The sequence below is a fragment of the Haematobia irritans genome, chromosome 4, assembly GCF_050003625.1.
Source record: "Haematobia irritans isolate KBUSLIRL chromosome 4, ASM5000362v1, whole genome shotgun sequence".
Classification (NCBI taxonomy): domain Eukaryota; kingdom Metazoa; phylum Arthropoda; class Insecta; order Diptera; family Muscidae; genus Haematobia; species Haematobia irritans.
This window is the reverse complement of record NC_134400.1, coordinates 224,745,662-224,760,974: the sequence shown is the minus strand read 5'-3', so window position 1 is coordinate 224,760,974 and position 15,313 is coordinate 224,745,662. Positions and strand designations below refer to the sequence as shown.

Here is a 15,313-nt window from a genome sequence, read left to right as displayed (position 1 = left end):
GACATTATTGAACGCCCCTTCGATGTCTAGAAACGCCACGATTGTGTATTCTTTGACAGATAGTGAGCTTTCAATAAAGCTGACTAGTTCATGTAGTGCGGTCTCAGTAGACCTGCCCTTCGAGTATGCATGCTGTCCTTTCGAGAACAACCTTGAATCGATGCTAGTTCTAAGATAAATATCTATCATCCTCTCCAGAGTCTTAAGTAGGAATGAGGATAAGCTGATTGGTCGGAAATCCTTCGCCCTCGAGTGAGAGGCTTTTCCCGCTTTAGGTATGAAAACGACTTTTGTTTCCCTCCACTTTCCTGGGATATATGATAAGTTGATACATCCTTTATATATCACTGACAACCAGGGGATAATTTTGTCAGTTACAGCTTGTAACTCCGCCGGAGTAATTCCATCAGGTCCGGGGGATTTGAATGGTCCAAAGCTATTTAGCGCCCATCTTATTCTAGTTTCCGATACAATTTCCTCGACAGGAAACGACCGCTGAGCAACTGTGGCACCGCCAGTACATGGTTCAACCGTCTGATTTCCAGGAAAATGTGTGTCCAATAGTACCTCCAGCGTCTCCTCACTGGACGTTGTCCAATTTCCCTCCGATGTTTTAATGAAACCTGGAGCGGAGTTGGTGGATGCTAGAACCTTCCGTAGTCTGGAAGCCTCGGACGTATTCTCAATACTGCTGCAGTAGTCATTCCAAGAGTTATGCTGAGCCTTTCTCAGTTCTCGCTTGTATCCTCTCAGATTCCTCTTGTAAGCGTCCCAGTCCTCAGGGGCTCTGGTGGACTTTGCCTTGTTAAAGAGCTTCCTGCAGGATTTCCTCATATTACTTAATTCCGTAGACCACCATGGTGGTCGATGTTTCCCCCTTGGCTTTCCGCTAGGGCATGCAGCTTTCAGTGAGATGTTGAAGGCCTTAGTAATCCGCTCCACTGCGTGTTCGATATCTTGCACATTTCTCATATTTGTCTCTGTTATTTCCGGTATCATCATATTGAACGATTCCCTATACCTATTCCAGTCAGCTTTCCTAACATTTGGCGAAAATATGGTCTTGGTGATATGAACATCAAATTTGAAACTGATGTAGCGATGATCTGAGAAGCTGTGTTCACTTAAAACATGCCACTCAGATATCATTTCATTCAGTTCTTGCGAGGCCAAGGTGATGTCCAAAACCTCTTGCCTGTTTTTAGTGACAAAGGTTGGGGCATCTCCCTTGTTGCAAACTACCAGATTAGTACGCAAAATAAACTCTATTAGCGACTCTCCCCTTGCATTAGTATCACTACTTCCCCATATACTATGATGCGCATTCGCATCGCATCCCATTATGAGTTTCGTCTTTGTTTTCAGTGACTCCTCAACTAAGGTCTTAACGGAACATGGAGGCATCTCCCTGTCATGTCCCATATAGACCGAAGATACCCAATATTTGCATTTGGCTATTTCTAAATTGGCAACGACAGTGTCTGCATTGCACATTGAAGGAAGCAGAAACAAGTCAAGCCTTACAAATATTTATACTAAAAGGTCAACTATACAACTACAAAATTTTATTTCAATAGATAATTTTGTAAAAATTGTATTTCAATATAAAATATTGTCAAAAGGAAGGAATTCTTATCAAAATTTTATTTCTATAAAAATGTTTGCCAAAATTTATTTCTAGAGAAAATTATGTAAAAATTTTATTTCTATAGAAAATTTTGACAAAATTTTATTTCAATAGAAAAATGTTGTCAAAATTTTATTTCTATAGAAAATGTATGAAGTACCTCTTAGTTGGAGAGGAATATTTTGCAAAATCTACCAAAACACATTCTACCAATCTACCAAACAGTAAAAACTACCATTTTTGGAAGAATTCTACCAACTGTGGCAACCGTTCCACGACAAGCAATACATTATGACAAGCATAGATCGCTTTACTCGGTGGTCTGCAGCTAGCCTTATTTCAGATACCAAAGTAGAAAGAATTTTTCGCACATTCTTCGAAGTGGATTTGTAGATTTGGTTGCCCGAAAGTTATGATCACCGATAAAGACCAACAGTTTCTCTCCGGTTTTATGAAAGTATTACCAACGTATTCGTCATAATTTTCAGGCATCATATTATCCACCATTCAAAGGATTCTTGGAGAAGTTTCAGAGAACTTTGAAATCAGGTTTACGTTGCGCTGAAAACATTCAGTGGACCTCAATTCCGTCAGCCGTTCTATTAGGACTTCGAAAGAGTTTTAAAGAAGATTTGATAGCATCGGTCTGAGAAATGGTTTACGGTGAAGTTCTGAAATTACCAGGCGACTATTTGGTGACACCAAAATAGATGATCTAATAACATTTTTGGCATGTCTTTAAAAAGCGGTGTCAAAACTTTAGCTTGTTGCAAGTTCTTCGCATTCAAAAGTTAATTGAAGCTGAAAACTTTTTCCATTAAAATTTATCGATACAATTAACTTTTTAATCAAACTCGAAACATTAAGTCAATTGTGCCAATGCTTGAAAATTTTTAAGTTTGTAATTAAAAAAGTAATTGATACAATAATTTATTTAATCAGACTCGAAAGACAAAGTCAGTTAAAAAGGTTAGATTTCTTTTTTAATTTTTAATAAAAAAAATATTTATTTATTTATTAAACAATTAATTGAAAAATTAAATTAAATACTTTAATTAATTGAAATTTTAGAAACAAATCAATTATATTTGTAATCAAATATTTTTTTCATGCCCAATTAAAACTGTGATTGATACTATCATTTTCGTGATTGAATTATAAAATGTTTTTTGTGTGTAGTCAAAGTCATGTATGGATTAGGCAATCTATGAAATTCTCAAACGAAATTTCAAGTAATTCCAAGTCAATATCAGTTGAAAAATGGAAAATGTTTCAATTGATCAACTAAAACCTGCCTTTTGTGGAGAATTACGATAAGATAAGTAAAGTTTTATTTATAACTTTCATTCTCAGTTTAAATTCAGAGGAGAGATGTTTAACTCTTTGAAATAGTTTATTTTTTAATCTTAACAATATAGCATTGCACTTTGTTTAAAATAGTATTTTCTGTCATTAGAATTTTTCTCTATTCCAAAAAAATCATGTTTGCTGTGTGAAAATCTGTTTTATAATTTTTAATGAAAAAATTATAATTTTTTATAAAAATTGAGTTACATATTCTTCTTTTCTTTTATTTTTTAACTTAATTTCTGCGGGTTTATTTTTTCAGCACTTTCTTAATTCTCACATTTTATTAGAACATTTGTCATTAAATAAAAAATTGAATTAAGTACATATGTTAAAAAGTGTTTTAATTTTATCACAATTACAATGATGGAATTTGTCCATCTGTATTTACTGCGAAGAATATGTAAAATGGAACAATGTGAAACAAAAATTTTCATTCATGAAAAAACAATGTAGAAAATATTCAGGTCAAACATTTTTCTTTTTCTTGCGGCCACACTCCGAGAACAATCTATGGCTATTTCACATATTATTTTTCACGTTTTTACGATGAAAAATGTATACAGATTTAAAGACACAACATAAAAAATCATATGTCTTTTTAATGTTTATATATAGAAATGCCAATGTTACAATTAAAAAGTGCAAATTTTTGAGATCATGGATCGATATCTTTCAAAAGCATATAATTCTTTCAATGCTCTTGAACATTGACTGAAAATATCTCCATGGAAATGCGTTGGCGTATACTATAAATATGATTAATAAAAATAATATTGTCTGTGTATGTGAATGTCTACGTAACATGAGTTTTATCAAGTATATGCTAAATATTTTAATTTGAAATTAGTTTAAAAACATATAAGAAGAACACACTATTTGAAACGTTATTTTATGTTATCTTTATAGATATACTTCGATTTGACCAACTCTCTCTCTCTCAAAAAACGGCTACCTTTCAAAAGTCGAAAATTTTCGTGGGACATTTTCTATATTACCACATTAGCAGTTTATTGTTTAACACCTGCTATGGCGTTTACGTTTTCTATGTATTAAGTCCAATGTTTTTGGTCTTAATACTACTATATGCCCAAAACTATTTTGCCATATATTACATATTTATTCAATACAATTTTGAGAAGCTTGGAAAAATTCTAAAACAATTCTTGTACCTAAGACAACCAATAAGTGTCGGTCCATATCTACTTTGCCATTTTTGTCTAAGCCACTCGAGCACTTTCTTCACAACCAAATTATTCATTACTTTCGTGGGAAATTTAATTCAATTTGGCTGACAATCAAAGTTTCAATATGGCGATTGATATTTTTGTTTTTGTAATACTAAAACTACCTTACTAAATTTGCCTTGATGCGGGATCACCAGTGAACTGCAACCGGTGGCTTTTTTTCGTATTGCAATCTTACCCACAAAATGTCGGTGGCAGTGAGTAAGACACCAATTACCATGCGATCTTTTACATTGATACAAATGCGAGAATAAAAACACCAATAGTATATAACAATGTTCGTATGCAGTGTCTTGCAATCTTAAACCAATCGACATCGTAACAACGCTCGGTAAACAAAAAAACGAGGTTGGCACTTAAGTGTGATTGCACTCAACAACAACAATTACTAGCAGTTGGCATTAGCTCAAGAGAATTGAGAGAGTGCCAAATAAGAGAATACCAAACTGCTGAGATGTGGGAAGGGCTGCCAATAAAATTTTAAGAAAAATCGTCACTTTTTCCCGAAAAAAATCGTAATAATCGGCACTTGCTTTTTAAAAATCGTCAAACATCGGGAATTTAAATAATATTAAAATAAAACGTATGTTTTGGTTAAAAGCGAAGGTATTCATTTCATATAAAGACACACAATTCTACTATATTTAGTAAATTTTTGTATTACGGATTCTGAGTAAGTCATAACCGAAAAGTACGGGAACACCATCCACTAACTATTTGCATATTCTAAATTTCAGCTTCTAAACATTAAAAACCATAAATACATCCAGATTTTATATCCTATCCCACATAGTGGTTAGGGTATAATAACTTTGATCTGTAAAAAATGTGCCTACCAGAAATATTGATTATAGACTCCATAAAACATACTGATCGACTCGGAATCACCTCCTGAGTCGATCTATTCGTATTCGTCCCTTCATCGGTCGGTCTGTCTATGTATTCCTCGTAGGATTCCGGTCGCAATTATTTTGATGAAACTTGGTTCAGTGTTTTTTTGGCACAAGGACGAACGCTTTTGAATTTGGAAAAAATCGGATCAAATTTAGATATAGGCCGCGCACACATATATCGCCCGATTTCAACAAATGGGGTCGTATTGAGCCTATTTAATAACCGGTCGTCTTCAAATTTAACACAAGATAATTAAGCATCCTTAAAGTAAGCAAAATTTAATCGAAATCGGTTCAGATTTCGAAATCGCTCGATTTTCCCAAATTTTTGAACGGAGTAGATATCGTCATTTTCGAGGCAAAAATCGGAAACTGCTATTTTTTGATCCAAAAATCGTCAAAATGACGATAAATCGGCAAAATTGGCAGGCCTAGATGTGGGTAACCAACAGTGATGCCAATTTGGTGCTTTTAGCACCAAATTTAGTGCTTTTTGATTTCCAAAAAGCACCAAATTGTCTTTTTAGTGCCTTTTCAAAAAAAGCATGCTTTTTCATTTAGCATTTTCATTTAGTGCTTTTGGTGCTCTTTTCAATTTGAAAAGTATTAAGTTTAATTGGCGATATCTTTTCATACAAAAACTCGGATTAGACTTTCAAAAGCTTAAGAAACTCAACTATATTGCCAAATGTTATGAGGGTGGTATTGTTTGATTGTTATGAAGGTGGTATTGATTTTTGTTTTAATCACTATTTATATTTATTTAGGCAATTCTTTAGAACTAATTTGGCGCAGGCATACTTGAACTCATACCTGGTAATAAGAGTTTTTGCTGGGAAATGTCTAGTGAAGGGTACCGAATTTCTGAAATTGAGGAATATGTAATTATAAACGTGTGTATTAAATTAACAAAATCACTCATAACTGAAATAAATATTAATATTTCCAAATTTAATGTCGAAAAAATGTTTTTCTCCTCAAAAAAAATATTTAGAAATTTGAAAGACATTACTGACCAAAATGAATTGGTTGAAAGCATTCAAAGTGATCAAGGTGTATATAATACATCTTTGGAAGGGTTTTTTTTTTAGTAGAGCATTGAATTTTAGCTGGCTTTAATAGTTTTTGTTATGGGAGGTGGTATGTTAGAATTTATAATATATTTGTGGTGCTTTTTGCCTTTCGGAGTTGGCATCACTGGTAACCAATTTGTGTGATTGCTTTACTACGGTGTTTTCGAGAGACCAACACTCATACTAACAAACACCGACAGTCGTCGCTTGCATTGGATATTGGTGGTTGAAATTTTTTTTACCAATTGATGTTTTAAGATTGCAAATGTTGGTGTTTACTAAATACACTGGTCGGTTGCGGTAGATCGCAGCCGTTCTCTGGGATCTACTATTGTTTGAGTTACAGAATAAAAGTAACGAATGCATATGACGTATGAACTTTTCAATGAGTCGAGTACGGTTACAACAAACGAAAAACAACCTAAAATATGGACGAGAAATTACTGAGGAAGTTAAAAAACAAAGTTCTATACTCTAAAAAGTGCGTGGAATATAAAAGCATAATCAAAAGCACAGAGGCGAGGACTACAATCAGCAAATATATTGGTGTTCCGACGTATGTTCGAATAGAACGTACGCACGCATTCGAATAGAACGTACGCACGCATGACCGCATGGTATGTAATTCCACCTTTAGGTCCCCAATTTATGTTGATAAAGATGTACCATGCTTGGTGCTCAGCAATTGATTGTGTAAATCTAGGACAAATGAGAATAAAAATACAAAACTATTTTGACAAAAATCAGTATAATTATCGTTATATATATAATCTATCGTTATAGAATATGCGATATCTCTTTTTATTTAATTTTGTAATGATTGTTTTTGTATTTTTCCAGTGTTTTGTTTCTATTGCTAAAATAAAATAGTACTGGTTTTTTGCAAATGTACGGGTTTTTTCTTTAATGAACTAGTTTCGCCAATTTATATTAATTGGTAACCAACGAATACAACAGGTATCCCAACTAAGAACTGGAGTGTAATTTTTAATAGTAAATAAAATTTGTATAAACTCTTAGAAATATTTGACACATATGTATATTCGAACAACAATATTTCCGCTAATAATGCAGATTTAGTAATTGAATTTCCTTTTGTCTACTTTTAGGAACTTTGTTGAATTTTTGGTATCGACTTTAGGAAAACCTTAAAGAATCAATATAAGCGTCTTCTGCAATGTAACTGTCAATTTAATTTCGACCTTCTACGTTTTTAATGTGATGACGACTATATGAAATTTAAAAAATATTGGATTCGATTTTGCGTATGCTAATCACATATACGTACGAAATTTGTTTTCAGAAAGCGTAGTGAAGGCAAAGTCATCAACATTGCTGCAAAACACAATTAAATAAACAACAAATTACTTTTCGTCTACCCGACTGTTGCATCGCACTTGATCGACAATAAATAACAAGGTAAAACAAAACATGTTAAATAGCAATACTGAAAACATATGTAAATAATACACACACGTACATATATAAGAGTACAATCTTTAAAGAAGCTCAGACACTTTTTTGATTCGTTCTCACTTTTATTTCTAGATACAAATGCGGTCAGAGTAAGGGTCAAATGTATTGTAAATTTGGGCGGATATTATTGGTTTGATGTTATATTATCCATTTTCGCACAGAGTTTGGCCAACAAACAAAAAATTGTTATCGAATTTTGATCTGCGTAATTTTCGTTTTCGTTTAGGGCCTTGTTAATATTTCTGTGTGATGGTACGATTTCTTTCTTCCTACTGATTAATAATGGTTTGGTAACTTTCAAATTCAAATTGCTTTTAATTATTTTATTATTTATTTCAACATGTAAACACATGTGGGCAAAAACTAGGTGTAAGTATTTTTTTAACGAGGGCATGGTTTTTATATTTTATGCTTTTTATTGAATATTTCGAATTAATTTATGAAGTAAACATATTTCGTGTATTTGAAAATTAGTTTAGAATTCAGATAGAACTAAAAAAAGCTAAAAATAAAGTAAATTCAAGAAATTCGTCGAATTTTATGTGGACAGTAAAATCCCAGCAAAAAATACTTCAGCAGTAAGAGTTTAGTTGCGCTGTTTGGTATACAATAAAGTAGGCAGTGCATCCACACTGCATGAATCGGTGACAATAACGTAAACGAGTAATCAAACTAGTTTATGATCATTCGTTTACGTTATTGCAACGAATTCATGCAGTATAGATGCATGAAAGGTAGTGCTGTTTTCCTTCACGCCAATAATGCTATACTTAAGATTATATATCACTTCTGAGCAATATTTATATTAAAATGAGCAATTATATCAGCGCTACGTAGAAGCTGCTCTAAATCGGGACATCGCCCAAAAAATCAGCGCTGATTCGGTTGTTTTGTAAGCAGTTGGTACTGCCTCTCTCCCTTCCAATACTGCTGAAAAAGTGCTCATTTTTTTGCTGCGATAGATGTATATGAAAAACATATGAAAAAACATGATAATAATAAAAGAATTTATACATGAAAGTTAGTGCTTGCAATAAGCATCAAACCAAGTCGTTAATATCCCGTATATTCACCGGGATTTTTAAGGACAGCTTCAAACCTCTTAGGTATGGATGAAATTAACTCTACGACAAATCTCTACCTGTATAGTATACCATTGTTTTTTTGTAGCTGAAGGGAAGCTTAGAGAGTTGTGTCTTGAGTTAAATAATTTAGGAAGTCCAACACATAATACTTAAGTAATATGGTCGTACCATCACAGAGTACACAGGGTACATGATGAAAAAGTAAACGCAATAGCTTTTCGGAACAACATTCTACTAGATAGAGAAACCATAATATGAGCATTGCTATTTCATATACCTATTATTGTTAAATGGCTTATTCACAATTTTAAGTAAATCGGAGCTGCCTGCAGACTCATCTCATCTTATTTATCTGGACGATCACAATTTGTCTCTATATGTGGTGTTAATTCTGAGATTAGACATATTTCTAGTGGTGTCCCACAAGGATCCGTTCTTGGACCACTGCTTTTTATATTGTATGTGAATGATATTTTTGTTTCGTCTCCAATTGGTGTATGTTTTCCGTTTCTTTATGCGGATGATATTCATCTTTTTTTCAGTATTACGTCTACTTTACAACTTGAGATGAATATTAATCATGTTTTGGAACATGTTAGTCGGTGGGTTTGTGATAATGATTTTGTCATAAATAACTCTAAATCTAGAGCTATATTCTTTTATCATACAAATGATGAAGTAGAATTGAATATAAAAGTCAATGGTTATGGAGTCCCTTTCATTACTGAGATGAGATGTCTTGGTGTAGTGTTGGATAGGAGACTCGATTTTGAACATCATGTTGACTCTATTTTTGTCGAAAGTTCTGTCCACTCTTCGGAGGCTTTACTCGCTAAATTTGTTTATGCCATTTCATATTAGGAAGAGATTGGGTTTTTCATTACTAATGTCTTCTGTTAATTATTGTATTGAAGTAGTATCAGGTGCGAATTTGGCTTGTTTTAGTAGGCTACAACGAATAGTGAATATGATTGTCCGGTTTGTTTTCTCTTTAAGGCGCAATGATCACACTTCGGGCAGTGTATTAGAGTTTCTAGGGGTGCCTTTTCCTATGTATATTGAGCATAAGGTTTTGATGTTGTTTTATAGGCTAGTAAATACGGGTTCTCCACCTCTGCTCCGAAGCCGTTTTATTTTTTCAAGGTCAATCAGAAATCCGCAGATAATTTTCCCTCGCTTTAATACGGCTGTTTGTGGTCGATCTTTTACAGTGCGTGTCGCTAGAATCTGGAATCATCTTTCGCTTCATTTAAGAAAGTTTTCTTATTCTACTAAGGAATTTTCTCGAAGACATTTTCTTCATTTAAAAGAGAGTATTCATTGATAAAAATCATTTCTTTTTCTAGTCATCAATAATGGACCATAATTTCACAAGGTCTTGTCTTTTTCTTTTTTTTTTAATTAAAAAAAATAAATTTATATATATTTTTTTATGTAAATTCTAATATTTTTATTTTATATTTATTTATTAGCTTAATTGTTATTATATTCTTATAGATTTTTTTTAAATATTTTTTTCTTAATAAACCTGTTATTGTAGTTAGTTTATTACCGCATAAATCTGTAATATATTGTTAATTGGGCCAGGTTTGGCTTTGTGTATATTACTTTGGAGAATAATAAATGAAAAAAAATGAAAAAATGAAATGAAATTTTGATCTACGGTGGTCATGTGATTGTAAATCGGACGAGTTACATATAAATATGGGAGCTATATATAAATCAGAAACGATTTCAACAAAATTCTGTGGCCTCTAGGGCCATAGGAGTGTAAATCGGGTGAAAGCTATATATGGGAGCTATATCTAAATCTGAACAGATTCCAACCAAATTCGGTGTGCATATTGATAATGTTATTTCTACTCCCTGTGCAGAATTTCACATAAATAACCTATGCCAAATTTGAGGACGATCGGACTTAAACTACGATCTAGACCTTGCACACCAAAATACATCAACAGACAGACGGACATCGATAAATCGACTTTGAATTTAATTCTAAGCCGATCGGTATACTAAAAGATGGGTCTATGACTACTCCTTCGCGACGTTACATACAAATGCACAAACTTATTATACCCTGTACCACAGTAGTGGTGAAGGGTATAAAAATGTACATAGTGCCATACCATACATCCGTGATACCAATATCAAAGAACATTTGTTGACACTTGGATTTACGGATCTTCCAACAACACCAAGAACTTCTTAACCTGGTGTCTTTATCTTATCACGAATGTTGAATAGTTTTCGGTTTGTCACATGTCTTGTTACACCGCTGTCTCGTTACCAAGCATGTGATGTACAGTATTTTAAAGCATGCAGTTGTCGATTGTTTTTCATTTGTTGTTTTTTCTGAGCTTGCATGCTTTGATCGAGGAATTGTCAATTCATTGATTTTATTTATATATTCATATGAAACACTAAGCCTATAAGGTCATAAATTTCAGTACAATAAAGAGACATTATGATTTTTTTATTATTAAAAATAAGTGCGAACCTAGTTATTACAGTAATTACTAACATTGTTGAATATTTGTATGAAGGGTCTCCAAGTAAACCAGATTTTTTCTCCTCTTTCGAATCAGAGAAAGTATTTAAATCAATTCGAAGCACTATCCAGTAACAAGCAGTTCGAACACAATGGACATGTTAATTTAGGAAAAATTAATTGACTGTTCCTTGTTGAGTATATTTAAATGATTCGGTGTTCCACTTATGAATTTGTAGGTAAAGGAGATTCTATAAAATTGGAAAAGGGAAAGCCAAGAAATCACATAACGTACTCCGAAATGTGGTCCCGCCATTAAACTTTGAAACAATCTAATAACAGTATTTACGGCGCGTTTAGAATTTTAACAACTTAGGGGTGGTTGTACCAGATACTATCACAATGTCAACACGTATAATTGGTATTAGCAAAGCATGAGCAAATCGAGACCATACCCAAAGAGGCAACATGAAAATAGAAGAATAGAACTCCTTTCGCAATCTCGAGTATAATCTACCATGACCCGCTTCAATGTAAGAGCCTAAATATAAATATTTGTCGATCCATCTTAGTTGATCAACAAATTCAACCACATTTTACCTATCATAACATCAATGCTGATCGCTTGACAACCAAATAAGAAGGCCTTCGTTATTGAAAATAAACGAATATGCTTTCGTCATCAGCATTTCAAGCAAAGAAATAGGACCAAGTACAGAACTTTGGGGAATGCCAGAAGCTAATGAACAAGTACGGAAGTTTTGCTGTTCATATCAACAAAGCCACAGCAGTTGTGCAAACCATGACTTGCTATGTTCAAAGTTGAGAAACAATTTTTTTCTTTTAAGCTTAATTCAGACTTGGATAATGTTAATATTTGGGCAAGAGATAATGGACTCTACATAAACCCAAGCAAATCGAAGTTCATAATTGTGTCTAACAGAACAATACAACCCCTGAGTGAATATCCTGTTAAAATTGGCAGTGAAAACATTGAGCACGTTACTAAGACAAAAATTTTGGGAATAATCTTCAATCAAAATTTAACTTGGAATGATCACATCTGCACTACGTCCGGGAAGGTTTTTGGGATGTTACGTACATTATATCAAACAATACTTTACACCTCAACATATAAGAGAATTACTGGCAAAATCATACTTGATGTCGATCCTCCTTTATGGTTGTGAAGTATTTTCTTCCTGCGATGTTAGGAGCAGATCCCGCCTTGAATCTGCCTACAATGCGATTGTGCGGTATGTCTATGGTATCAAACGTTATGAAAGTTGTTCATCTTTCTCAAGAAAATTATATGGAGTCGAGTTTAAAAATCTGTTGGGCATACGAATTCTCACACTCTTACATAAAATTATCTACACCAGAACACCTACGTATCTTTACGATAAATTACGATTCGGAAGAACCAACCGGAGAATCCTGCTTATACCCCAACAACACCAACTTTTAATTTCTGAATGACACTTCTTTCTCTCTGCATGCCGTCTATGGAACTCTTTGCCTGCATCAATACAATTTACTCACAACGCTAAAACGTTTGAGAAGTCACTATATACATTTTATTCTGAATAGTTTAACTTTTTCAATAATTCTGTCCCATGTACACTTTCATAGTTTGTTTTGTTTTTATTCTTAATCCATTCCAAGCTTTAATGATGTTTATGTATTTTATATATGGTAGCATAATGCAAAATAAGTTATTTAAATATGTAATACTACTTCTTAAAATCACATACTGTAATTAAAAGATTATAATATCTTATTGTATGTGAAACCTCATTCAAATAAAATGAAATGAAATACGAACTTTCTTACTGTAGACAATGTAGGAATGCTCTTAGGAATTGGAACATTTCTAGATATTTTCCACGCGATCGGATAAATTAAACTAGATAGAAAAGAGTAAATGAAGCTAAAGACATTAGAACTGCACCCTAAATCTGGCAGAGTTATACCTGTATTGACAATAAGTGTTCCATCTTTCTGTATGTCTATTCGATTTATACGCGAATTTTGACAAAGTCTTTACTATTCAACAATGTTAGTGCTCCAACCTATTCGTATGGTGGGTATTGCTTTTATTTCCGTTTATCGCCATATCGATACTAATTGTAGCATTGGTTTGAATATGGATTAAAACCCTATTTGTGCCCTGGGCCTTTGCGGTCAGAAGAGGCGATAAATTCATATCTTGGCATGAAATGGCTGACTAGATTGCGCGATGCTTTCAACCAGCAATTTATGGTGCATAGTGCAGCACGGAGAACCGTTCATTATAGTAACATACAAACCACCAATCTTTTGCATCTTTGTAGATGCTACTCCCAGAAAAATCTTTGTAGAGTGCGAGGGTCAGCAGTCCTTTTTACAAAATCTATATATAGACAATATTTAAAAAAGCCTAAAAAGAGAAATGGAACTTACTTCACATCCATAGACAATATTTAAAAAAGCCTAAAAAGAGAAATGGAACTTACTTCACATCCATAGAAACAAATAAAGGCATCTGATAATGAAGCGATCCTGGAGCAAAAACTAAGGCCTCTAAGTGTAAAACCTTAATAAATGCCACGTTGGATATCTCGTGCTCCAAAAGCGTAAATCAATTACAAATATAGCCACATCCAATTTTTTTTTTATTTTTAAACATACATAAGCCTTCTATCGCAAAAATATAAAACTACACACATGCATTCGCCTAAAATGTATACCACGAGCTCACCTGGGTTGTTGTAGTAGATATATGGGATGATATATGCGGAACAGACGGCGGGACATAAAGTGCAATATTTAAGTAAAATACATTTTCTCCAATTCCGAACTATTTTTAATTCTTGTAATTTATCAATTTATTTTATCCTTGCCAGACAACACAACACACGGTCTTTTTCGATATTGGCACTCTAGAATTCCGTAAGTTTGTAATCTTTCAAATATCGTGATCGAACGTTTTTCAGAAGATAAGAGTTTCCGCGCACTTCTTTACAGATTTTTGTTAATTCATACGAATTGTTTACTTATTCATTATTTCCAAAAAATTAACCTAAATGTTGTGTTCAGTAGAAGAAAGTATTCAGTGTTGCCAAGAAATTTTTGAACCTTCTCCCAAATGTTAAGAAAAAATGCCAAAAATGTTAGGAATGTAACTCCTGTAGTGATACTCTTCAAAAATTCAATTTAAGAAAAACATAAAAATTTATCATTTTATTCTGCTTATGCAGACTTATTTTCGATTTTAGCGGCTAAACTCGAACATAAACTTACCTTTATAAAGTAAAAAAAAAAACAAACAAAAATAAAATTCAGTAAATATATATTTTTCGTAAAAAAAGAATCCAACCTTTCTAAATCTTCTTCAGTTGGAACGTACAAAATTGTGGCAAAAATCCCTTCCCTTATAGTTAAGGGAAGGAATATTTATCTCTTAAAATGATTTCAGCTGTTGATTTCTTAGATTGCTTTTAACTATGTCGAGCATAGTAATTTCCCTTTCAACAAGAGCATTTGAAAAGGTTAGTGAAAGTAATGATATTGCATACTTGCTTATATTTAGGAACTTGGATTGACCTCATCTTTTCTCCAAATTCATGCCAGAATTGTTCCGAATTTGGCTGAGGGTTGTTCTACCCTAACCGGTGTACGAAATTTTTTATCTCTAAAAATCCCACGAAGAAAATGTCACCCCTAAAAATCCTCGCAAACGTGAAAAATAACCTGGAAAACCTGGCAACACTGAAACCAATATAAATGGCAACGGCGTCAGCGATCTTACCGGAGTTTTCTCTACGGCCTAGGAGTTTGTTAAACAAAACACAATAGCGCGGTTAAGCGAAAAAACTTGGCAGCACTGAAAACAAACAGACGTACCTATTTTTCTCGGATAATAAATTTTCAATTAATTTATATATTTTTGGTAATATTGTTGACCCAGGCAATTCTACTGCAAATATTGCAAGGAATATGCCTGGCCATATACCGCCTGATATGGAGTGTGATGTAGCAGAGGTAGAAGTACCTCCACCAAATCAACTACAACAAGTGCCCATTGCCGGCAAC

The 15,313-nt window shown here is 33.3% G+C and overlaps 1 protein-coding gene across 1 annotated transcript in view; it reads right to left on the bottom strand.

Moving 5' to 3' along the window:
* Nucleotides 1-14,328, bottom strand: part of foi (solute carrier family 39 fear-of-intimacy) — a 42,647-nt gene extending 28,319 nt beyond the window's left edge. Inside the window, exon 1 of the mRNA XM_075303297.1 lies at nt 13,980-14,328. The gene's annotated coding sequence lies outside the window, so the exon portion shown is untranslated. The remainder of the gene's footprint in view (nt 1-13,979) is intronic.
* Between the last annotated feature and the right edge of the window lie 985 nt (nt 14,329-15,313).